This window comes from Triturus cristatus, chromosome 2_1 (genome assembly GCF_964204655.1).
Source record: "Triturus cristatus chromosome 2_1, aTriCri1.1, whole genome shotgun sequence".
Lineage (NCBI taxonomy): Eukaryota > Metazoa > Chordata > Amphibia > Caudata > Salamandridae > Triturus > Triturus cristatus.
This window is the reverse complement of record NC_140581.1, coordinates 273,941,435-273,957,999: the sequence shown is the minus strand read 5'-3', so window position 1 is coordinate 273,957,999 and position 16,565 is coordinate 273,941,435. Positions and strand designations below refer to the sequence as shown.

General features: G+C 48.3%; 1 protein-coding gene across 16 annotated transcripts in view; it reads right to left on the bottom strand.

Annotated features, from left to right (window-relative positions):
• The window catches only part of NIPBL (NIPBL cohesin loading factor), a 1,722,939-nt gene that overhangs the window by 1,470,506 nt on the left and 235,868 nt on the right, over positions 1–16,565 (bottom strand). The window lies entirely within an intron of this gene.

Here is a 16,565-nt window from a genome sequence, read left to right as displayed (position 1 = left end):
GAAAAAGATTAGTAATGCCCTTAATGTGATTTTCATCAGGGTACTTAAAAAGAGAAGGCTGATTAGGAAGCTTAAGGAAGGCTGAAATGACTGGGAGATAGCCCTTAGGAGTGCCCAGAGCAGAGCTCTGCTGGGCCAAAGAAAGGAGGAACAAGAGAACATCAGAAAAAGGGGCAGAAATGGGATCCACAGCCTTTGCTGTGCACCATGCCACAAATTTGTTCCATCTGCTGGTGTATACTGTCTTAGTGGAGGGACGCCTGGCTGCCAAGATATCACAGACTTCGGAAGGAAGGTCGAAGGCTGTCAACTGCCACCACTCAATCTCCACGCAAGAAGGTGGAGGCTAGACAGGTTCGGGTGGAGGACCATCCCCTGTTGCTGCGACAAAAGATCCTCCCGAAGAGGCAGTCTGATCGGAGGATCGATGGACATGTGTAACAGCTCGAGATACCAGACTCTTCGTGCCCAATCCGGAGCCACAAGAATGACTTGGGCCCGGACGGCTTGATCCTCAGCATTCTGGGCAGAAGTGGTATAGGTGGAAAGGCATATAGAAGACCGCAACTCCACTCGCGCCGCAAGCATTGCCTAGCGAGTGCCACCTTGGAAATTCCAACGCGCAGAATTGCTGACATTGCACGTTCTCTTCGGTGGCGAATAGATCTAACCAAGTCTCTCTCCACTGCAGAAAGAGACCTTGCACCACCTCCAAGTGAAGATGCCATTCGTGATCCATCATGCACCTGCGCCCGAGTTTGTCCGCCCTAGCGTTCAGCGAACCTGCCAGGTGTTGAACCATCAGGGATATGCCCTGATGTTCCAGCCGTGTCCAGAGACGTAGAGCCTCCTGACATAGGGCCCATGACCCCACCCTGCCCTGTTTGTTGCAGTACCACATGGCGGTGGGGTTGTGTGTGAACACCTGCACTACTCTTCCCCAGACAGAGGGGAGGAATGCTTTTAGCGCAAGACGGATCGCCCTGAGCTCCAGAAGGTTTATGTGGAGCCCGGACACCGGCGGAGACCAGAGGCCACTAATCTCCGCCTCCCCCATGTGACCACCCCAACCCAGAAGTGAAACATCCATCACCATTGTGAACGCCAGTTGGGGAAGGGAGAGGGATCGGCCAATCTTGGTTCGTTGGCAACCTCTGCAATTGTCGTGCAGTGCCCTCCGAGATCTGGACACAATTGGACAGATTCCCCTGATGCTGTGCCCACTGGAACTTCAGGTCCCACTGCAGAGCCCGCATATGTCACCTGGCATGATCTATCAGCAGGATGCAGGAGGCCATGAGCCTCAACAGCCTCCGGGTCATTCCGACCAACACCCGGGATGTAGAGGCTGAAAAATCTGAATCATAGCCCAAATATCCTGAACTCGCTCCATGGGACAATAAACCCGAAACTGTGCAGTGTCCAGAACCGCTCCCAAGAAAAGGAGCTTCTGAGAGGGAGTTCGGTGTGACTTCGGCACGTTGATAGTGAACCCCAGCGAATGCAGGAGGTCCACCCTAGTCTGGAGGTGGGAGACAACTGCCTGGGGCGATCCCGCTTTCAACAGCCAGTTGTCAAGGTAGGGGAAGACTGGAAGCCCTGATCTGCGCAGATGAGCTGCGACCACCGCCATCAGTTTCGTGAACACCCGAGGGGAGCTGCTAAGGTCAAAGGGGAGCACAGTCAACTGAAAGTGCTTGTGGCCGACCGTGAACCCACAGGTAATGCCAATGGGCCGCAGGACGGGGATGTGAAAATAAGTGTCCTGCAAGTCCAACACTACCATCCAGTCTCCAGGGTCGAGAGCAGATAGGACCTGAGCTAGTACTTCTCCTTCCAGAGGAAACGGTTGACGTTCCTGTGAACCAAGATAGGACGCAGGCCTTTGTCCTTCTTGGGCACCAGAAAGCAGTGGAAATAGCAACCACAACCTACTTCTGGAGCAGGAACTCGCTTGATAGCCCCCTTGGCCAAGAGAGCCCTAACTTCTTGTTGGAGAAGGGCCAAATGATCCTCCCACAAGCGATGGTATTGAGTTGGCATGGATGGAGGGGTAGTCTCAAAGGGGAGGGAGAAGCCCCTTCGGACTATCTGCAAAACCCACCTGTCTGGCGTGATGGTGCACCAGTGGGAGAGGTGATGGCGAATCCTGACGCCCACTGGCCCTGAAAGGTCGGACTAGGAGGGCTTAGAGGCTGCTGCAGAAGGGGCGCTGGTGGACTGGCCCGCTCGCTGGCCAACAGACCCACGACGGTGGGTCCCACGTCCGAAGCCAGGGGCTGGACAGCATGCGCCGGCCTGTGACCCTGGGTGGAACGTGGCAGGACACCCCTTCCATAGCCACGAAAGGGGTGAAAAGCAGACTGTGCAGGGTGGGTCGAGAGGGCCAAAGACTTGGGTGCAACTGAACCCTGTATTTCTGCGACAAATAATACTCTTTTTATAGGTCGAGCTCAAAGCAGCGCGCAAGCGCTGCTTAGGAGTGACCACTTGGAATCACTCACGACTTTTTGGGAAACTCGTGCATGTACTGTACTGTTTCCAATGAGCACTCGTGGCACTTGTGCATGTACCGCGTTTACCTTGCGGGCGCCTGCAGCTGGCCAGCTGTTTCCAATTCGATTAGGAGCAGGGCCGCGCTGTGTGCCATCTGTTCGGTTTCCTATTTCAAAGGATTCGTCGCGTTCAAGTTGTGGCCGCGCGTCCGGGCACTGTTTTCTGTAAACAGTGCCTGTTTTTTTTCCCGCAAGCCCGTGCTTGTCTTAATATACACAGTCGTCCATATTTGCAGTGCAACAGCTGCATTGGTGCATTCAAGCATTCCCTGTAATGGTGCCATTTAAAATGTTAACCAACAGCTCTGGAGGTACACAGAGTTCTGATGTGAAGATTATCTCCTCCACTGGCCCAGAGAGGCTTTTTGAACAGAGTAGCCCGTTGCACAACCTCAGGGCACCCTCCTGATCGCCTCTTTCTACAGACATGAAGAAAGCCCCCTGTTTACTTTGTTCATGCTCCACTGCTCCAGGGTGAAACTGAAGGCTGTCATTTCCGAAATGACCAGAAGGTCGTCAGACTCTGACCCGCAGTTCTGTGGCTCTCAGGCCAGTTACCCCGATAAAACTATTTAAACAGATACGAGGGGGCAGATAATGCAGATATCAGGGGAGCGAGCGTGCACTGCGCTGCTGGCACAAAAAGGCACTAGCTTATCTGCTCCTATGACAAGAGAGCCTTGCAGGGGGGCACCGACTACTTTTCATTTAGTTTGAAACCGCTTACATGTGGTGATTAGTTGTTAGATGCGCAGAGTGCTTGTACCTTCATAAGTATTTGATATAATATACACGATACACTTCGTGCACGGAGCAGAAGAAAGCTTTTGTATGTTTTTTTAGCCTAGCACCGTTTGCCAGATTATTTAGCTCTGCAAAGAACAATACTGAGTGTTTAGAATTTAGCCGCGACCTGACCATAAAGCCAGAACCGGACGGAATGCCTTAGGGACATGCAACTGAGAAAGCACTTTGTACACGTTTTTTGTGTTGCATTTATTGCACATTTTTACAGTACTGAGTAGATATATATATATATACATACCACCACTCTATCACAAGGATGATGTCATCAGTGATGTCATGAGTGATGCCACTGAACATGTCATGAATGATGTAATATGTGACGTCACGAACAGAGGATTGCGGGCGCGCGAGTTATAGTTCTCAACTAACTATAACGGAGGAATTTCATTGGTTTTTTACGAATGAAATATCCACCTAACTATAACATGTGTGAAACCTATGGTTTTTTTAAGTGAATTTGCAAGGTTTTTTAAATGCTAATTCCCAACTATAACGTGTGTGAAACCTATGGTTTTTTCAGTGAATTACATATACATATACATATATATATACATATACATATACATATACATATACATATACATATACATATACACACATATATACACATACACACACATACAAATACATATACACATACATATACATACATTCACACACACATACTGTGAGAAAGTGCCATCTTTCTTGCATGGTATGCCCCCACTTTTTGCTGAATGTACTTTGAGTGTGCCCTAGACTCCTGCCAATCAGGTGCCCAGGGCCTATGTTCCTTCCCTAAAACAAACCCAAATTGGCAAACCCTGGCCACATGTCAGCCCCTGGTAAATGGTACCCTAGGTACCCAGGGCCTTGTGACCAGGGAAGGCCTCTAAGGGCTGCAGCACTCCTTGTGCCACCCTTAGAGGCCCTGTACCCTTACACACACACTGCCTTCGCAGGCTGAGTGTTTGGGTGCAAGACAAAAACAAAGTCGACATGACACACATCCCTGTGTGCCATGCCCATCACCTACACTGCCATGGCATACATCAGCCACCCCTCTAGCTGGGTGCCTTATGCCAATGGTGTGGGCACAGGCGCAGGAGCCCTGTGCCCCTACAGTACCCGGGTCCATTCCTGGGCACTGTAAGTGCAGTGCTGCCATTTAAGAGTACATGGTGCTGAGAGCTCGTCAAACACGAGCTCCACAGCACCATAATGGCAACACTAAAGACTGAGAAGTTTGGTATCAAACTTCTCAGCACATTAAACCCACACTGATGCCAGTGTGGGATTTAATGTACCAAGCACCCCAGAGGGCATCTTAGAGGTGCCTCCTTAAACCTAACCTACAATCCACGTCTGCTCTGAGGCTGCCTAGGCTGCCACCCAGCAGACATGTTGCTGGACCCCTCGGTAGGAGAGCCCCTGCTCTCCTGGGCCTGCAACAATGCACATCCTGGGCGAGGTGCTAAATCTCCTCCCCCAGGATGGGCAGGGGGAAGCTTCAAAGGCATGCCGCCTCTGTGAGCTTCCCCAGGCCACTGCAACCCCCCCACTCTGGCGGGAAGCTTTGGCCGGAAACCCCAAATAAGGACAGGGGATGTGCCAGCCTGCCAACCCCACCACTCAGGTGGGGGAGGCGAGGTGAAGCACATCTCTGGGCTCTTGCCATCTTGAAGATGGGGAGCCCTACCCTATCAGGACTAGGCTACTGCCCCTCTCCCACAGGAGAGAGGCAGGATAGGGGTTGTACCCACCCCAGGACAGGGACCCATTGGTCCCTGCCCTTCACCTACCTGTAACGCCCCTAAATCTAGTATTTAGGGGCACCCTGAACCTGCCTTCCCCAGATTCCAGATTCAAAACTACAAAGAAGAGCAAGGAGAAAGAAGACCTGCCCTGCAGCTGCTAAAAAGAGGAAGACACCAACTGCTTTGGCCCCAGCCCTACCGGCCTGTCGACCCTCGAACCTGCTCCTGCTCCAACCCGGCATCTCTTGTGGTCAGCAACCTCACAAACCCCGGAGGACCTGGCTACCTTTTGGTTCCCAACTAGGTACAGTGTGTACAGAGTCCACAGAGGTTTGGCAGAGGCTAAAGTTAGATATAACCTTACTCTCTAAATACTTTTCTAACTCCAGGACTGGATCCTAGATTCAGTCCTGGGACAGTTCTTGGAAACAAGTGAGTAAATACGTTTTAGTTACTGTTGTAATTTTTAAGCAATATTTTGCTATTTTAAAAGTTGACACTACGAAACTTTTTCTGATCGAATTACCAATGTTATCCTATGGAAGGAAATTCACTTAGCAGGTAAGTGGGGTTATAGTTACTTTTTCTAGGTCAGTGTTGGATCCTGCACTAGTGTACCACCTGCAAGCAGTTGAGATTTTTAAGGAATATTTAGAAGTTTGCAAAATCGACACTTAGAAGAAATTTCACAGAAAACCAGTCAATGGTTTCCTATGAAAGAAAACTGGGTTAATGGGAAGTACGGTCGTAAGTACTTTTCAGGCTCAGTGCTGGGCACCAAGATCCAGCACTGGGATCTCTCCTAATAGCAGATGAGTATTTCTGTTTTCGTTACTCGGTTGATTTTAGGTGAATATTTAAAAGTTTAGAAACTCCACACTTAAAAGAAATTTCAAGAGAAACCAGTCAATGTTACCCTATGGAAGAAAAGTGAGTTATCGGCTTTTGGGTAAGTATTCGACTGGCAGAGTTAAGGTTCTGGGTATAGACTCAGGGGTCTCTCAGGGTCAGGTAAGTACAGTTGTTACACCCTCAACGGCACTGGGGCAGCCGGGTGCAGAGTGAGTTAGGACCAATGTTATCCTATGGGAGGCGGGGGGCCCTTGGTAGGTGGCTGCTGACTAGCAGGCCACGCGGCTGTGGGAGCTGGGCTCCTGGTCACTTGCTCAGGGAAAATGGGGAAGTAGGTAGGAGTAGAAGTTGCACTGCCAGGGCCACTAGGGCAGCTGGGTGCAGGGTGCTTTTGAGCCTTCGAGCGCTCAATGGATTGCAATGGAAAAGCTCAAGGACGAACAAAGGCTGCAAGCTCGGGGATGAAGATTCTTCAGGAGTGACCACCACTTCGAGAGGTAAGTTGGATAGTTGGAGGATAGGTAGGTACCCAGGAGTCAGGCACAGGGGGCCGCAGGGTGCCGGGTGCAGGGGGTGCCTTTTGGTGTCGGGAAATCTTACCCTCTGTTGATCGCGGTTGGGGGCGTCCCTGGTTCTGAGGCTGCAGGCGTCAGGAGCGTTGAGGTGGGTCCTTGAGTGCCGGATTCGGGGTCACAGTCACCGGGGGGACGTCCTCGGGGTCTTTGTCCACTCCAGCACAGCCCAGGCTTGGTGTGTGCAGGGTTCGCAGTTCTTCTCTCTTTCTTCTTGCTCTTCTTTGCTGTCTTGGAATCTGGAATCTGAAATCTTCTAAATTTAGGGGCGTTACAGGTAGGTAAAGGGCAGAGACCACTGGGTCCCTGCCCTGGGGTGGGTACACCCCCTATCCTGCCACTCTCCTGTGGGAGGGAGGCAGTGGCCTAGTCCTGATTGGGCAGGGCCCACCCATCTTCAAGATGGCGAGAGCCCGGGGACGTGCTTCACCTTGCCTCCCCCACCTGAGGGGTGGGTTTGGCAGAGGCTGGCACACCCCCTGTCCTTCCTTGGGGTTTACGGACAGTCTTCCCGCCAGAGTGGGGGCTGAGAACCGGTAGGGGCCAGTTGCTAGGTACAGCAAGTGGCCTGGAGAAGCTCACAAAGGCGGCATGCCTTTGAAGCTTCCCCTTGCCCATCCTGGGGGAGGAGGCCTAGCACCTCGCCCAGGATGTGCATTGTTGCACGCCCAGGAGAGCGGATGGCTCTCTACCCAGGGGTCCAGCAACATGTCTGCTGTGTGGCAGCCTAGGCAGCACCTCAGACCAGACGTGGATTGTAGGTTAGGTTCAGGGGGCATCTAAGATGCCCTCTGTCGTGCATTGTACATTAAATCCCACAGTGGCATCAGTGTGGGTTTAATGTGCTGAGGAGTTTGATACCAAACTCCTCAGTCTTCAGTGAAGCCATCATGGTGCTGTGGAGTTCGTGTTGACGATCTCCCAGCACCATATACTCTAAATGGCAGCACTGCACACAGTGCCCAGGAATGGGCCTGGGTACTGTAGGGGCACAAGGCTCATGCTCCTGTGCCCACACCACTGGCATAGGGCACCCAGCTAGAGGGGTGGCTGATGTATGCCAGGGCAGTGTATGTTGTGGGCATGGCCCACAGGGATGTGTGCCATGTCAACTGTTTTGTCCTGGACCCAGACACTCCGCCTGCAAGGGCAGTGTGTGCGTGTTAGGGTACAGGGCCTTTAAGGGTGGCACAATAAGTGCTGCAGCCCTTAGAGGCCATTCCTGGACACAAGGCCCTGGGTACCTGGGGTACCATTTACCAGGGGCTGACATGTGGCCAGGGTTTAAAATAGGTTCTGTGAGGGGTTTAGTTGATGAAGGAAGAATGGCGCTCAAACATAACACACCAAGGGTCAGATAGTGGACTGGTAAGTACGGTGCTGCAAGATCAGGGGAAAACAAACCCTGGCAAGAAAAGAACCCCTGCGATTTGGGGTGTAGGAGACACCCACTACAAATGGAAACAGGTTCTGCGCACACGTTTAAAAATGAACACAATGTGGTGGGACCAAAGGGTAAGGTCGAAAGTACGAAAAGGGTCTACACCAGAAATGTCTTTGTAGGTTTAATCGTGCGTATCATCAAATGAAAAAAGGAACATGAGAACAACCAGCCGACACGTGTTTCGTCAACGGGAAACAACCCGTGACTCTTCAGGGCTGGGAAGGACACAAAGAGAACAAATAAAAATACAAATAATAATTAAACGGTACAGCAAACAAGAACGGTCAAGGCGGAGGAACAAGAAGTGGATGTCCTTCTGTAAAAGAAAAGAAACCAGGAACACAAAAGAATGGCACCGTGAGAGAGTACAACCGGTCCTTGAAGTGGTACATGCGGAACGACCGCGCGGCAACTATTGTGGAGGGGCCAAATCATAGTTGTCAGGAAACAGTAGGGTCATAAAGGAGTAACAATAGTATCACATACATGGAAGGAAATGCAAAGAGGAAAAACATGCCACACGGTTCGTAAAGTGTCTAGCATATTATCAATAGGATCACAGTGTGTCACAACAGTGAGATTGCCATTCGAATTGTGGAGAGGGATGAACGAGACTGAGAATATTAAAGAAAACTGAAGCGAAAGAAACAGAAGCGGAGAAATCCCAGGTAGTCGGTACAAAGGTAGGAAGGCTGTAAGAGAGAAACCAAAGAGAGACGAGGCAGACTACAGAGAGGGACGTGTCTTCACCTTTGCCCGCAAGTATGATCAACTAGTGCAGAATTCTTCCCGGGGTGATACAATTTCTAGATCCAACACGGGCACTATCTCCTCCAGTTCTTCCTCACTCAATTCAATCCAGACCAGTGACAGTGAACTTGACACCCAGGGCCCCTCTGCTGAAAGAACCACTACCTCTGGTTTTTTACGAGAGATACAGGCCATACGAAGGGAAAACAGGTCGCAACAGAGACTCGGCGCACAAGACAGAAAACCCACAGAGGGAAAAGAGCTGGGCAAGGAAGAATACAAGAGGAAGCTAAGATCCGGGAACGGGAAAAAATAGCCACCTCCACCTCAGAAGTACAGGTAATCAACCTCTCCTCTAAGAGTCTCACTGACGACATGATCTCTCTCCTTAGCAAAGGCCTTAATTTTAACCCTCATGAGACAGGAGACCTTTGCAGATCCAAGATTGACCTTTTCAAATTCATCAGGGGTCTTAAACTTAAAAAACATTTCTCTGCTATCTCTTCTGAAACCAATAGACCTAAGCACACTGTAGACACTACTACCTCCAACATGCAGAGCATTAACGACATTAAAGCCACACACCTCTTACTGTCACTCACCGACACTGAGGACTCTCCCCTGAGTATCGAACACCTCTTACAAGAACTGGACATAGACACTGACGCCACCATCTGCAGTGGCCTCAAAACCAAATCTAAATGGACACCCACCTTAGCGGGAGGTAATTCTATAGATTTATTCCACAACCTTGTCCTAGAAGACCTAGATGTTTATGAAAACAAAAGAATGATGGCTACACGTAGACCCAAGGATAATCTCAAGAGATGCGAACGTCTAGCTCTCAAAACTCTTGGAGCTGATACTGAAATCACTATCAGAGTAGCTGATAAGGGTGGCAACGTGGTGGTCATGAACAGCACTGACTACCACCATGAGATCCTTACACAACTCGAAGACAATACTTGTTATGAACTACTGCATGATAATCCCACGGGCCCCTTAACCATCTTGATTAATAAGAACCTGTCAGACTGGCACACCCTTGGTCTGATTGATGAAGATGAGGCACTCTATATGAAAGTAGTAAGACCTACCTTCCCCTGGCTCTACACTCTACCCAAGGTCCACAAACAAGCCATTTTTCCTCCTGGTCGACCTATCGTGTCGGGCATAGGAGGACCCACAGAAAGATTAGCTCAATATGTTGACCTGTTTCTCAGTCCCATGGTCAGAAACCTACCCTCCTACATCCAGGACACAAAACACATTCTGGGTGTCCTTGAGAACGTCGTGTGGCAACCTGATATGATCATGGCCACATTGGATGTGGTCTCTCTATACACCTCCATAAAACCCATTCTTGGTCTAAAAGCAGTTGCTCACTTCCTAGAAAACAGACCTGCTACATTGTGGCAACACACCAACATGCTCACTACCATGATGGAAATCATCCTGAATAATAACTATTTCTTGTACGACAGACAATGGTACAAACAGATCAAAGGTGTGGCCATGGGCTCAAAATTTTCCCCATCTTTTGCCAACTTGTACATGGGTGCCCTAGAGGCCAACTGGATCTGGGGCCCTAACGGGGCACTATGGACTGACAACATCATATATTGGGGTCGTTACATCGACGACTGTCTCCTACTTTGGTCTGGCACCCAAGATAGTCTCACTGATTTCTGCCAATATCTTAACTCGAACAACATGGACATGCGCTTCACGTGCATCTCCAGCACAAGCCGAATCAATTTTCTAGACGTAGAACTATACGTAAACCACAACACTCTCCACAGCCGTCTTCATCGCAAAGCTACCTCCTGTAACGCCATTCTCCATGCCGAAAGCTCCCACCCCTTACATCAAATACAGGCTATTCCCTACGGAGAGTTCACTAGAGCACGTAGAAACTGCAGTGAAGATTGTGAGTTTGAGGCCTGTCTCAGAGATATGAGAGGGAGATTCATCAACAGAGGCTACAGACCACGCACCCTTCAGAAGGCAGCCCAGAGAATTGGGAAGATCCCCAGAAACGCAACCTTACTTAACAAAAAGAGAACCGATTCAGAGTCCCAACCGGTCAGACTCATCACTGACTACAATGAGATAAGTACTGTCATTAGAAACAGTTTTAACAGACACTGGAACACTCTACTCAAAGACAGGACATTGAGGGAATTCATCACCACCAAGCCTCAAATCACTTTCAGACGTGGGAGAACCCTTAGAAATAGACTCAGTCCCACAGTCCCACGCACCACCTTAAACACTACGTGGCTCACTCAACATACCAAAGGTTTCTTCAAATGTGGCTGCTGTGGTGCATGCAAATGGGCACTTCACGGCATCAACAAGTTCACTAGTGCGGTGAATCAAAGATTTGAAATCAGGAGCAACATTAACTGCAACACCAGGTACGTTGTTTACATCCTGGAATGCACGTGTAAAAAACAGTACGTAGGGAGCACCATCAGACCGTTGAAAGAACGCATCTTTGAACATGCAAGAGCAATGCGCAATGGTGATGCCAGATATCCTATGGCCATACATGTGATGTCTTGCCCGACCCAGGGCACTCTGAAGAAACTTACCTTTTTTGGAATAGACACTACACCACCGAATGTCAGAGGTGGTAACCGAGAACTGAAACTACGTCGCCTGGAAGCAATCTGGATCATGCGCCTACATACCATGCGACACGGCTTGAACATTGACCATGAGCTACAGTACTTTCTGGGTTCCTGATTCTGATTTATGCAGTCCTCCTATTATGAATTTACGTCCCTGTTTCTGACATGCCCTCTTTTGCTTTTGGATACTGCTATATGTATGCCTTATTTTCACTTACGTGTGCCATTTGCCTTTGCTGCATCGTGATACATCGGTTCTTATTGTTTCCACTCCCCCCTTCCTGTCTTACTACTGCTTTCCGTCTATTAACTTTACTCCATTCCTTTTTCCTTTTGTACGCCTTTCTGTAAGATTATCCTTTTCTCGCACTACTAGCGAGTTTTCGGATGTTTACTGTGCACCACTGACAATACTTTTTTTCTGTGTCTCTGGCGCCTAAGAGTGCTTTTTTCACGAATACCCTTCTCCAACCTTGTCCCCTGTGTGTGTCTGGCTCGTTCTATCACCACTAGGATTCTTCTGTTTAGTTTTTTCACTGCCGTAATCGTCTTCACCTTGGATGCTCTTATCCTCACTTCCGGTCCGCCTGGTTGGCCCTTCACGCTCTAGTCCTTTTTGTTTCCTTTATATTCACTTCCTGCTTCCACCATGCTGAGCGCGAGACGATTCCAGCTCGCTGCCCGGACCTCACGGTAAGCACTCCTCCTCCGCCCTCCTTTCTGAAACCCCCCCCTGTTCACTCAGACCTTTTACACGCTCCCTTTACCTCCCATAGATTTCTCTGTGGAGTGACTTACCCGTCATCCACGCATCCCAACGGATTTACCCGCCCTTTATCTCTGCCGTATTTGAGCAAGAGACTTCTTGGTGTTCTTACTGCGCTTACGGTAAGCGACTCCCACTCGGCCATTTCTTTTTTTTTTTTTTTTTTACTTGCCGTCATTGTTCTTACTCCTGTACTTTTCCTTTTAGCGCCATTTCCGAAGCTCTCCACTTTCCTGTATACCGCGATTGTTACGGTGATATCCTCACCTCTTTCCACCCATCGAGACCACAACTTGGCTACCTGCCATCCTTATTGCTTGCAGGTAGATTTCTCTCACGCCTATCACTTGTTATCGTTTCCCTATCGCTCCTGGTCACATTTCATCCGTGTTTATTCTCTCGCACTGTACCAGGCTCGGTTACACGCTACGCGTCTTGGGTCGCTTACTTGTTTTGGATTCTTCCTTGTTCTCTGTCACTTTACTCCACTCATCCGTTTCCTTCTCTCGCGGACCTCCCTCTCTTTACTTCTTGCTCACTGTCAGTGGTTTACCCTCCCCACGCCTTTTCAGTCATTTTCACCCGTGGGGTGCCCGTTCGCAATACACATGTTTATCAGTCTCGGCACCCATGTTCTGTCTACCTGTGGTTTCTCTCTTACAGCCTTCCTACCTTTGTACCGACTACCTGGGATTTCTCCGTTTCTGTTTCTTTCGCTTCAGTTTTCTTTAATATTCTCAGTCTCGTTCATCCCTCTCCACAATTCGAATGGCGATCTCACTGTTGTGACACACTGTGATCCTATTGATAATATGCTAGACACTTTACGAACTGTGTGGCATGTTTTTCCTCTTTGCATTTCCTTCCATGTATGTGATACTATTGTTACTCCTTTATGACCCTACTGTTTCCTGACAAGTATGATTTGGCCCCTCCACAATAGTTGCCGCGCGGTCGTTCCGCATGTACCACTTCAAGGACCGGTTGTACTCTCTCACGGTGCCATTCTTTTGTGTTCCTTGTTTCTTTTCTTTTACAGAAGGACATCCACTTCTTGTTCCTCCACCTTGACCGTTCTTGTTTGCTGTACCGTTTAATTATTATTTGTATTTTTATTTGTTCTCTTTGTGTCCTTCCCAGCCCTGAAGAGTCACGGGTTGTTTCCCGTTGACGAAACACGTGTCGGCTGGTTGTTCTCATGTTCCTTTTTTCATTTGATGATACGCACGATTAAACCTACAAAGACATTTCTGGTGTAGACCCTTTTCGTACTTTCGACCTTACCCTTTGGTCCAACCACATTGTGTTCATTTTTAAACGTGTGCGCAGAACCTGTTTCCATGTGGCCAGGGTTTGCCAATTTGGGTTTAAGGGAAGGAACATAGGCCATGGGCACCCGATTGGCAGGAGCCCAGGGCACAGTGTCAAAGCACAGTCCGCCTCAATGCACCTCTTCCTCTCAAATACGGCTGAGGGTTCTTCGGTGTCGAAAGTCAACGTTGATTTTCTCTTCGACGTCAAAGATTCCTTCGACAACACATCAGTCGTCGAGCTTCTCTGCTCGTCTAGAGACCTCTCCTTTTTCGAAAAAGCGTCTCTCCCTTGTCCGTTTTTCACCAACTGAGTCGTATCTATAGATTTTCCTCCTGCAGAATACCTTTCGAGGGATCAGAGGGGCTCTGTCTCAGGGCCTATGAGCCTGCCTTCGAGACTCATGCAATTGTTTTGGGGTCAATGTCTCTTACCTCCATTCTCATGTCCTTATTGGTTGCCAGTGCTTCAATCTAGGCTTTCGTCATGTCAGCATCAGATGTTTCTCCTTTGTCGATGTCAGCCTCGATGACGCAGGACTTCCTATCGCAGCTCTTCGTAACAGACATCACCAGCTGCCTACAGTATCCCCGACGCCAGAACTAAGCATCACAAGCCCCGTAAACTGAATCCTCGATAACGATGCAACGGGACCTCGCACTGCAGCCTCACAGCATCTCGTAAAAGACACACTGCGTCGGCTGCACAACGCTTCGTCGACCCGGATCCACAAATCGCTCCACAACCAGGATTGAAGGTAAGTTATTCAGCAGGCCTAACTGGGTTTCTGTAGCCAGCCCGCACTCTATCGTGGTCAGTATGAACTTGTGAATTTGTCCTGGTCCGCAGCAACCAGATATCCCTTGTTGGAACTTTGTGCTTTTTGGTGCTATTTCAACCTAAAACTTTAAAACTGAATATCTCTGAATGGACATTTGTTGTCTTTGTCTGGTTTTATTTATTAAACAGAACTTTACTTTTCTAAACCCGGTGTGGTATCTTTGTGTGGTGTTTTCACTGTGAAGTGTTGCACAAAGACTTTACACATTGCCTTCAAGCTAGGCCTGACTGCCCTGTGCCAAGCTACCATAGGGTGACCACATGCTAATTTGGGGTTTCCTTGTGCCTTACCCTTACTAGGATTGTGGTAGCTGCTTGACCCTGCTCACACCCCAGTCAACTAAAACCCAATTTGTAACATACCGTACCACAGGGGATAAATCTACCCGGCAACAAATCAAAGATGCTCTTGCTGAGTTTCGTAAGACAGCAGACTGTGGAAATAAACGTGTCTTGTAAGGTAGCAGTGAGTTGTTAAGGGGATCACACAAGAAGCTGGGTATGGGTGCACAAAACAAGGGCACAAGCTGAAATATGAACAGTAAAAGATGAAAAGGAGGTTAAGTGCCCCTAGCTAAATGCTGAAGTTTTTCTACAATATTACTGCTCACGTTTTGCTCCCAAGACATCCCACTTCATTGAGAAGAAAAAATTATATCTAAACAAGGCTGCCTTAGCTTGAAGATGGACAATATTGCCTGAATGTACCACTCACGGCTGAGGAGTTTGATGAGATCGTAGAATTAGCTAATAAAGCGCTGGTCCAGAAGTTATCTGTATGGAATTCTATACTGAAGAGTCGGATTTGATTATACCCCACTTCTTCCAGAGGCAGGAAGTCATTTTTGGTTAGCTGTCTATCTGACACCACTTAAAGGGAGCATAGAACACGTTTGCAAAGCAAGGTAAGCCAGCAGAGGAGTGCTCCTCATACAAAACTGCTGACAAGCTGCATCTGTATATGCCATACTTGTTTGCACAGAAGTGGGTTTTATACAAACCTGGTCCACACAGAATAATCTGAGAAGGCATTTAGCCATTCATCACAATAAAGACCCAAAGATAAAGGCTGTAGTGGCTGTCTTAGATGAAGATAAGGCTTTTAACTCTGTGTAGTGGTCTTTGTTTGAGGTGCTGGGGTTGGGAACTATTCCTCCTCATTAGTTGGTCTACTATATGCTGTATCAGAAGCTGGGGTTTCTCGTCAGCTGGGTTCCTTTAGATAGCTTCTTCCTGGGCAAGTGCAATAGGCAGGGGTTTCCATAATCGGACCTTCTCTTCACCCTTATGGTTGAGCAGTTTGCCTGCCAGATATGTGGAGTAAACAGATTAGGGTATCGGAATTATATGTAAACAAGCAGGTAGTTTATATGCTGATAACATTCTCCTATTTGGGAAACCTTCACCTGTCAAGCTGCCTCCTAGAAAGGCAGACGTCCCTTCCTTTGGCACATACCCTGGGTTATGCATAAACTGAAGTTTTCCCACTTACTCCTAAGATGCAGCAGGTTGTGGATGGCTCTCCATTGAGAGAATCTCCTAAAAGGCTGTGTATGGTGACCCAAATATTGTCTGTCAAGAACAGGTGTTTTTGTTGAAAAAGGAATCAAGAATCAGTAATTGGATTAATGCCCTTTTTCAATAATACGGCATGTCTCCCTCAACAAAATGGTAGTGTTGCCTAAACTGCTATACATATTCCAAACCAAACCCCAATACTGATAATCAAGGAAATTCCTGAACGTGAGTTATGAGGGTTCATTGTTGTCTTAAGCAGCGAGAGGGTTTGCAGTTCTCACCTCGTCGAAACTACTTGATTGTACTACCACAATATGAACATTTCTGGAGTACCCCAGAATCTAATCATCACCATTTCAGTATGAGTGCGCCATGAACAATCTCCTCCTGTTAAAAACGCTACTGCTCATTAAATACCAAGCCCCTTGTGGTGAGATTCACCCCATTTCCAAGACATTAACTGTGTGGATGAGGCTGATTGAGCACACAGGAGAACCCCCTTTTTCTTTTCTCGCTTCAAAACTGGAAAATGTAGGAACTTGGGTCATTTTTTTTTAAAGGAAGCTCATTACAGAAGGTGAAGCATCATATCAACCATTTGGGCTATCTTCATGAAGGTGGAGAGTTCTTGACTTAGATCAGTTAAAAAGGAGGGGGCACCATCTCCAATAATTAGATTTGATTTCCATCTATGTAATTTGATCAAAAGAAATTCTAGCCCTTTCCTGAAAAATCTAAATTAATCAGTCACATATCCACTTAGCACAGAGACACCTTG